The sequence below is a fragment of the Stenella coeruleoalba genome (genome assembly GCF_951394435.1).
Source record: "Stenella coeruleoalba genome assembly, chromosome: 4".
NCBI classification, from domain to species: domain Eukaryota; kingdom Metazoa; phylum Chordata; class Mammalia; order Artiodactyla; family Delphinidae; genus Stenella; species Stenella coeruleoalba.
Window position 1 is genome coordinate 110,076,115 of NC_137149.1, and position 6,000 is coordinate 110,082,114.

The following is a 6,000-nucleotide window of genomic DNA, read 5'->3' on the forward strand; positions in this document are numbered from 1 at the left end:
CTGTTGTCCATAGTGGCTGTATCCATTTAGATCCCCACCAACAGTGCCAGTGGGTTCCCTTTTCTCCACACCCTCTGCAGCTTTTCTTCTTTGTAGATTTTCTGATGATGCCCATTCTAACTGGTGTGAGGTGGTACCTCACTGTAGTTTTGATTTGCATTTCTCTAATAATTAGTGAAGTTCAGCAGCTTTTCATGTGCTTCCTTGCCATCTGTATGTCTTCTTTGGAGAAGTGTCTATTTAGGTCTTCTGCCCATTTTTGGATTGGGTTGTTTCTTTTTTTTACTATTGAGCTGCATGAGCTGTTTATATATTTTGGAGATTAATCTTTTGTCTGTTGATTTGTTTGCAAATATTTTCTCCCATTCTGAAGGTTGTCTTTTTGTCTTGTTTATGGTTTCCTTTGCTGTGCAAAAGGTTTTAAGTTTCATTAGGTCCCATTTGTTTATTTTTGTTTTTATTTCCGTTACTCTAGGAGGTGGATCAAAAAACATCTTGCTGTGATTTATGTCAAAGAGTGTTCTCCTATGTTTTCCTCTAAGAGTTTTATAGTGTCTGGTCTTACATTTAGGTCTCTAATCCATTTTGAGTTTATTTTTGTGTATGGTGTTAGGGAGTGTTCTAATTTCATTCTTTTACATGTAGCTGTCCAGTTTTCCCAGCACCACTTATTGAAGAGACTGTTTTTTCTCCATTGTATATCATTACTTCCTTTGTCATAGATTAGTTGACAATAGGTGTGTGGGTTTACCTCTGGGCTTTCTATCTTGTTCCATTGATCTATGTTTCTGTTTTTGTGCCAGTACCATATTGTCTTCATTACTGTAGCTTTGTAGTATAGTCTGAAGTCAGGGAGTCTGATTCCTCCAGCTCCGTTTTCTTCCCCCTCAAGACTGCGTTGGCTAATTGGGGTCTTTTGTGTCTCCATAGAAATTTTAAGATTTTTTGTTCTAGTTCCATAAAAAATGCCATTGGTAATTTGATAGGGATTGCATTGAATCTGTAGATTGCTTTGGGTAGTATAGTCATTTTCACCATATTGATTCTTCCAATCCAAGAACATGGTATATCTCTCCATCTGTTGCTATCATCTTTGATTTCTGTCATCAGTGTCTTACAGTTTTCTGCATACAGGTCTTTTGTCTCCTTAGGTAGGTTTATTCCTAGGTATTTTATTCTTTTTGTTGCAATGGTAAATGGGAGTGTTCCCTTGATTTCTCTTTCAGATTTTTCATCATTAGTGTATAGGAATGTAAGATATTTCTGTGCATTAATTTTGTATCCTGCAACTTTACCAAATTCATTGATTAGCTCTAGTAGTTTTCTGATGGCATCTTTAGGATTCTCAATGTATAGTATCATGTCATCCACAAACAGTGACAGTTTTACTTCTTCTTTTCCAATTTTTATTCATTTCTTTTTCTTCTCTGATTGCCATGGCTAGGACTTCCAAAACTATGTTTAATAATAGTGGTGAGAGTGGACATCATGTCTCGTTCCTGATCTTAGAGGAAATGCTTTCAGTTTTTCACCATTGAGAATGATGTTTGCTGTGGGTTTGTCATATATGGCCTTTATTATGTTGAGGTAGGTTCCCTCTATGCCCACTTTCTGGAGAATTTTTATCATAAATCAGTGTCGAAATATGTCAAAAGTTTTTTCTGCATCTATGGAGATGATCATATGGTTTTTATTCTTCAGTTTGTTAATATGGTGTATCACATTGATTGATTTGCATATATTGAAGAATACTTGCATCCCTGGGATAAATCCCACTTGATTATGGTGTATGATACTTTTAAAGTGTTGTTGGATTTTGTTTGCTAGTATTTTATTGAGGATTTTTGCATCTATATTCATCAGTGATATTTGTCTGTACTTTTCTTTTTTTGTAGTATCTTTGTCTGGTTTTGGTATCAGGGTGATGGTGGCCTCATAGAATGAGTTTGGGAGTGTTCCTCCCTCTGCAAATTTTTGGAAGAGTTTGAGAAGGATGGGTGTTAACTCTTCTCTAAATGTTTGATAGAATTCACCTGTGAAGCCATCTGGTCCTGGACTTTTGTTTGTTGGAAGATTTTTAATCAGTTTCAATTTCATGAATTGTGATTGGTCTGTTCATATTTTCTATTTCTTCCTGGCTCAGTCTTGGAAGGTTATACCTTTCTAAGAATGTGTCCATTTCTTCCAGGTTGTCCATTTTATTGGCATAGAGTTGCTTGTAGTAGTCTCTTAGGATGCTTTGTATTTCTGCAGTGTCTGTTGTAACTTCTCCTTTTTTATTTCTAATTTTAATGATTTGAGTCCTCTGTCTCTTTTTTTTGATGAGTCTGGCTAATGGTTTATCAATTTTATCTTCTCAAAAAACCAGCTTTTTGTTTTATTGATCTTTGCTATTTTTTTCTTTGTTTCTGTTTCATTTATTTCTGCTCTGATCTTTATGATTTCTTTCCTTCTGCTAACTTTGGGGTTTTTTTGTTCTTCTTTCTCTAGTTCCTCTAGGTGTAAGGTTAGATTGTTTACTAGAGACTTCTCTTGTTTCTTGAGGTAGGCTTGTATAGCTTAAACTTCCGTCTTAGAACTGCTTTTGCTGCATCCCATAGGTTTTGGATCATCATGTTTTCATTGTCATTTGTCTCTAGCTATTTTCTGATTTCCGCTTTGATTTCTTCAGTGATCTTTTGGTTATTTAGTAACGTGTTGTTTAGTCTCCATGTGTTTGCATTTTTTACGTTTTTTTCCCTGTAATTCATTTCTAATCTCATAGTGTTGTGGTCACAAAAAATGCTTGATATGATGTCAATTTTCTTAAATTTACTGATGCTTGATTTGTGACCCAAGATGTGATCTATCCTGGAGAATGTTCTGTGTGCGCTGGAGAAGAAAGTGTAATGTGCTGTTTTTGGATGGAATGTGCTATAAATATCAGTTAAATCTATCTGGTCTATTGTGTCATTTAAAGCTTCTGTTTCCTCATTTATTTTCATTTTGGATGATCTGTCCATTGGTGTAAGTGAGGCGTTAAAATCCCCCACTATTATTGTGTTACTGTCGATTTCCTCTTTTATAGCTGTTAACAGTTCTCTTATGTATTGAGGTGCTCCATTATGGGTGCATATATATTTATAATTGTTATATCTTCTTCTTGGATTGATCCCTTGATCATTATGTAGTGTCCTTCCTTGTCTCTTGTAACATTCTTTTTTTTAAAGTCTATTTTATCTGATATCAGTATAGCTACTCCAGCTTTCTTTTGATTTGCATTTGCATGGAATATCTTTTTCCATCCCCTCACTTTCTGTCTGTATGTGTCCCTATGTCTGAAGTGGGTCTCTTGTAGATAGCATATATATGATCTTGTTTTTGTATGTATTCAGCAAGCCTGTGTCTTTTGGTTGGAGCATTTAATCCATTCACGTTTAAGGTAATTATTGATATGTATGTTCCTATGACCATTTTCTTAATTGTCTTGGAGTTGTTTTTGTAGGTTCTTTTCTTCTCTTGTGTTTCCCACTTAGAGAAGTTCCTTTAGCATTTGTTGTAGAGCTGGTTTTGTGGTGCTGAATTCTCTTAGCTTTTGCTTGTTTGTAAAGCTTTTGATTTCTCCATTGAATCTGAATGAGATCCTTGCCAGGTAGAGTAATCTTGGTTGTAGGTTCTTCCCTTTCATCACTTTAAGTATATCATGCCACTCCCTTCTGGCTTGTAGAGTTTCTGCTGAGAAATCAGCTGTTAACCTTATGGGAGTTCCCCTGTAGTTTATTTGTCATTTTTCCCTTGCTGCTTTCAATAATTTTTCTTTGTCTCTAATTTTTGCCAATTTGATTACTATGTGTCTCGGCATGTTTCTCCTTGGGTTTATCCTGTATGGGACTCCCTGTGCTTCTTGGACTTGGGTGGCTATTTTCTTTCCCATGTAAGGGAAGTTTTCGACTATAATCTCTTCAAATATTTTCTCGGGTCCTTTCTCTCTCTCTTCTCCTTCTGGGACTCCTATAAAGCGAATGTTGTTGTGTTTAATGTTTTCCCAGAGGTCTCTTAGGCTGTCTTCATTTCTTTTCATTCATTTTTCTTTAATATGTTCCATAGCAGTGAATTCCACCATTCTGTCTTCCAGGTCACTTATCCGTTCTTCTGCCTCAGTTAATCTGCTATTGATTCCTTCTAGTGTAGTTTTCATTTCAGTTATTGTACTGTTCATCTCTGTTTGTTTGTTCTTTAATTCTTCTAGGTCTTTGTTAAACATTTCTTGCATCTTCTCGATCTTTGCCTCCATTCTTTTTCCAAGGTCCTGGATCATCTTCACTATCATTATTCTGAATTCTTTTTCTGGAAGGTTGCCTATCTCCACTTCATTTAGTTGTTTTTCTAGGGTTTTATCTTGTTCCTTCATCTGGTACATAGCCCTCTGCCTTTTCATCTTGTCTATCTTCCTGTGAATGTTGTTTTTGTTCCACAGGCGGCAGGATTCGCAAGTCTGCATTTTTTACTGTGATGATTTGATCCACATCTGTCTCTCTTCTCTCAGGGGCACCCCAAGAAAGCAGACTCCGCATCCATTTTGCTCCCTGTTGGGAGCACAGTGCCTGGCACATTGCAGTCCCTCCAGAAATATTCACTGAGTGAACAGAGGAGAAAACCATGTGAGCAAAGGCAGCAGGAAAGATAGAGTCGTAGAAGGAGGAGGAAAAAACAGAAAACCACAGCTGTAGACAAAGCAGTAGAGAACATTTTTGTAAAGAGGCAGGGGCAAAGGTGCTGAATGCTTTAAGAAACAAAACTGAGTGAGGAATGGAAGATAGCCCTGGATTAACTGTACTTTGCTGTGATTAGAATGTTGCTGTCATTGAAAAAATATTTTAAATATGACAAGCGGCAAAGCTGTTGGATGAAATTTATCTCTAAAGATAATTTTCTGAAGAAAATTTCTAAAGAAGGGAAATGTAAATATTGAAACCCTTCCTATTTCTCTTAGGCATTTAGTAACCTTGCCTTGTGAAACAAGAAGACAAAAGGCATGCAAATTCAGCAGAGTAACTTGAATGGAGCTGTAGAACATTAACAGCCAAAGGCCAGGTCTGCAGTTGTTGCTAGAGAAGTTTCTAGTTACAAAACTTTTGTTCAAAACCGAAATGCTGCTAATAATACCGTATTATATACTTGAAAGTTGCTAAGAGACTAGATCTTAAATGTTTTCACCACAAAAAAGAAACAGTAATCGTGTGACGATGGAAGTGTTAGCTACAGGTGGTAATCTTTTCCAATATGTCAGTGTATCAAATCAACAGGTTGTACACCTTAAACTCCCAAAATGTTGTTTTGTTTTTTAATATTTATTTATTTATTTATTTTGGCTGCACTGGGTCTTAGTTGCAGCATGCGGGATCTAGTTCCCTGACCAGCAATGGAACCTGGGCCTCCTGCATTGGGAGTGTGGAGTCTTACCCACTGGACCACCAGGGAAGTTCCTCACACAATGTTATGTCAATTATATCTCAATAAAGTTGGGGAAAAAACTCTAAAATGTCAGAGTTAATTTGGGTCCATGTTTTTTGTGCATTTAATAACTTTTATACACTATTTTATAGTGTGGACACACTTTTCTAAACTCAGTTTTTAGTCTGGGAATATGAAATATTTGGATGATATTCAATATTTTATTCCCATTTGACCCTATAGATCAGTGCTTCTATGTATCAATATCTGTAAGAATTCCAGAGGTGATAAGAACACCTAAGCTTTATATAAAATCTGTTATAAATAAAATGCAATATCTTTGTCCCTTGAGGGTCTTACCCTCTTTCTTGAGTGTATGGTGGAGACTTCCAGTGATTACAGTTTTAAATATTGTGGTAAAAATACACATAGCATAAAACTTACTGACTCACTTATTTTTATATGCACAGTTCAGTATTATTAAATATATTCACTTTCTGTGCGACCAATCTCCAGAAGTTTTCATCTTGTAAAACTGAAACTCTATACCCACTAAACAACAACTCC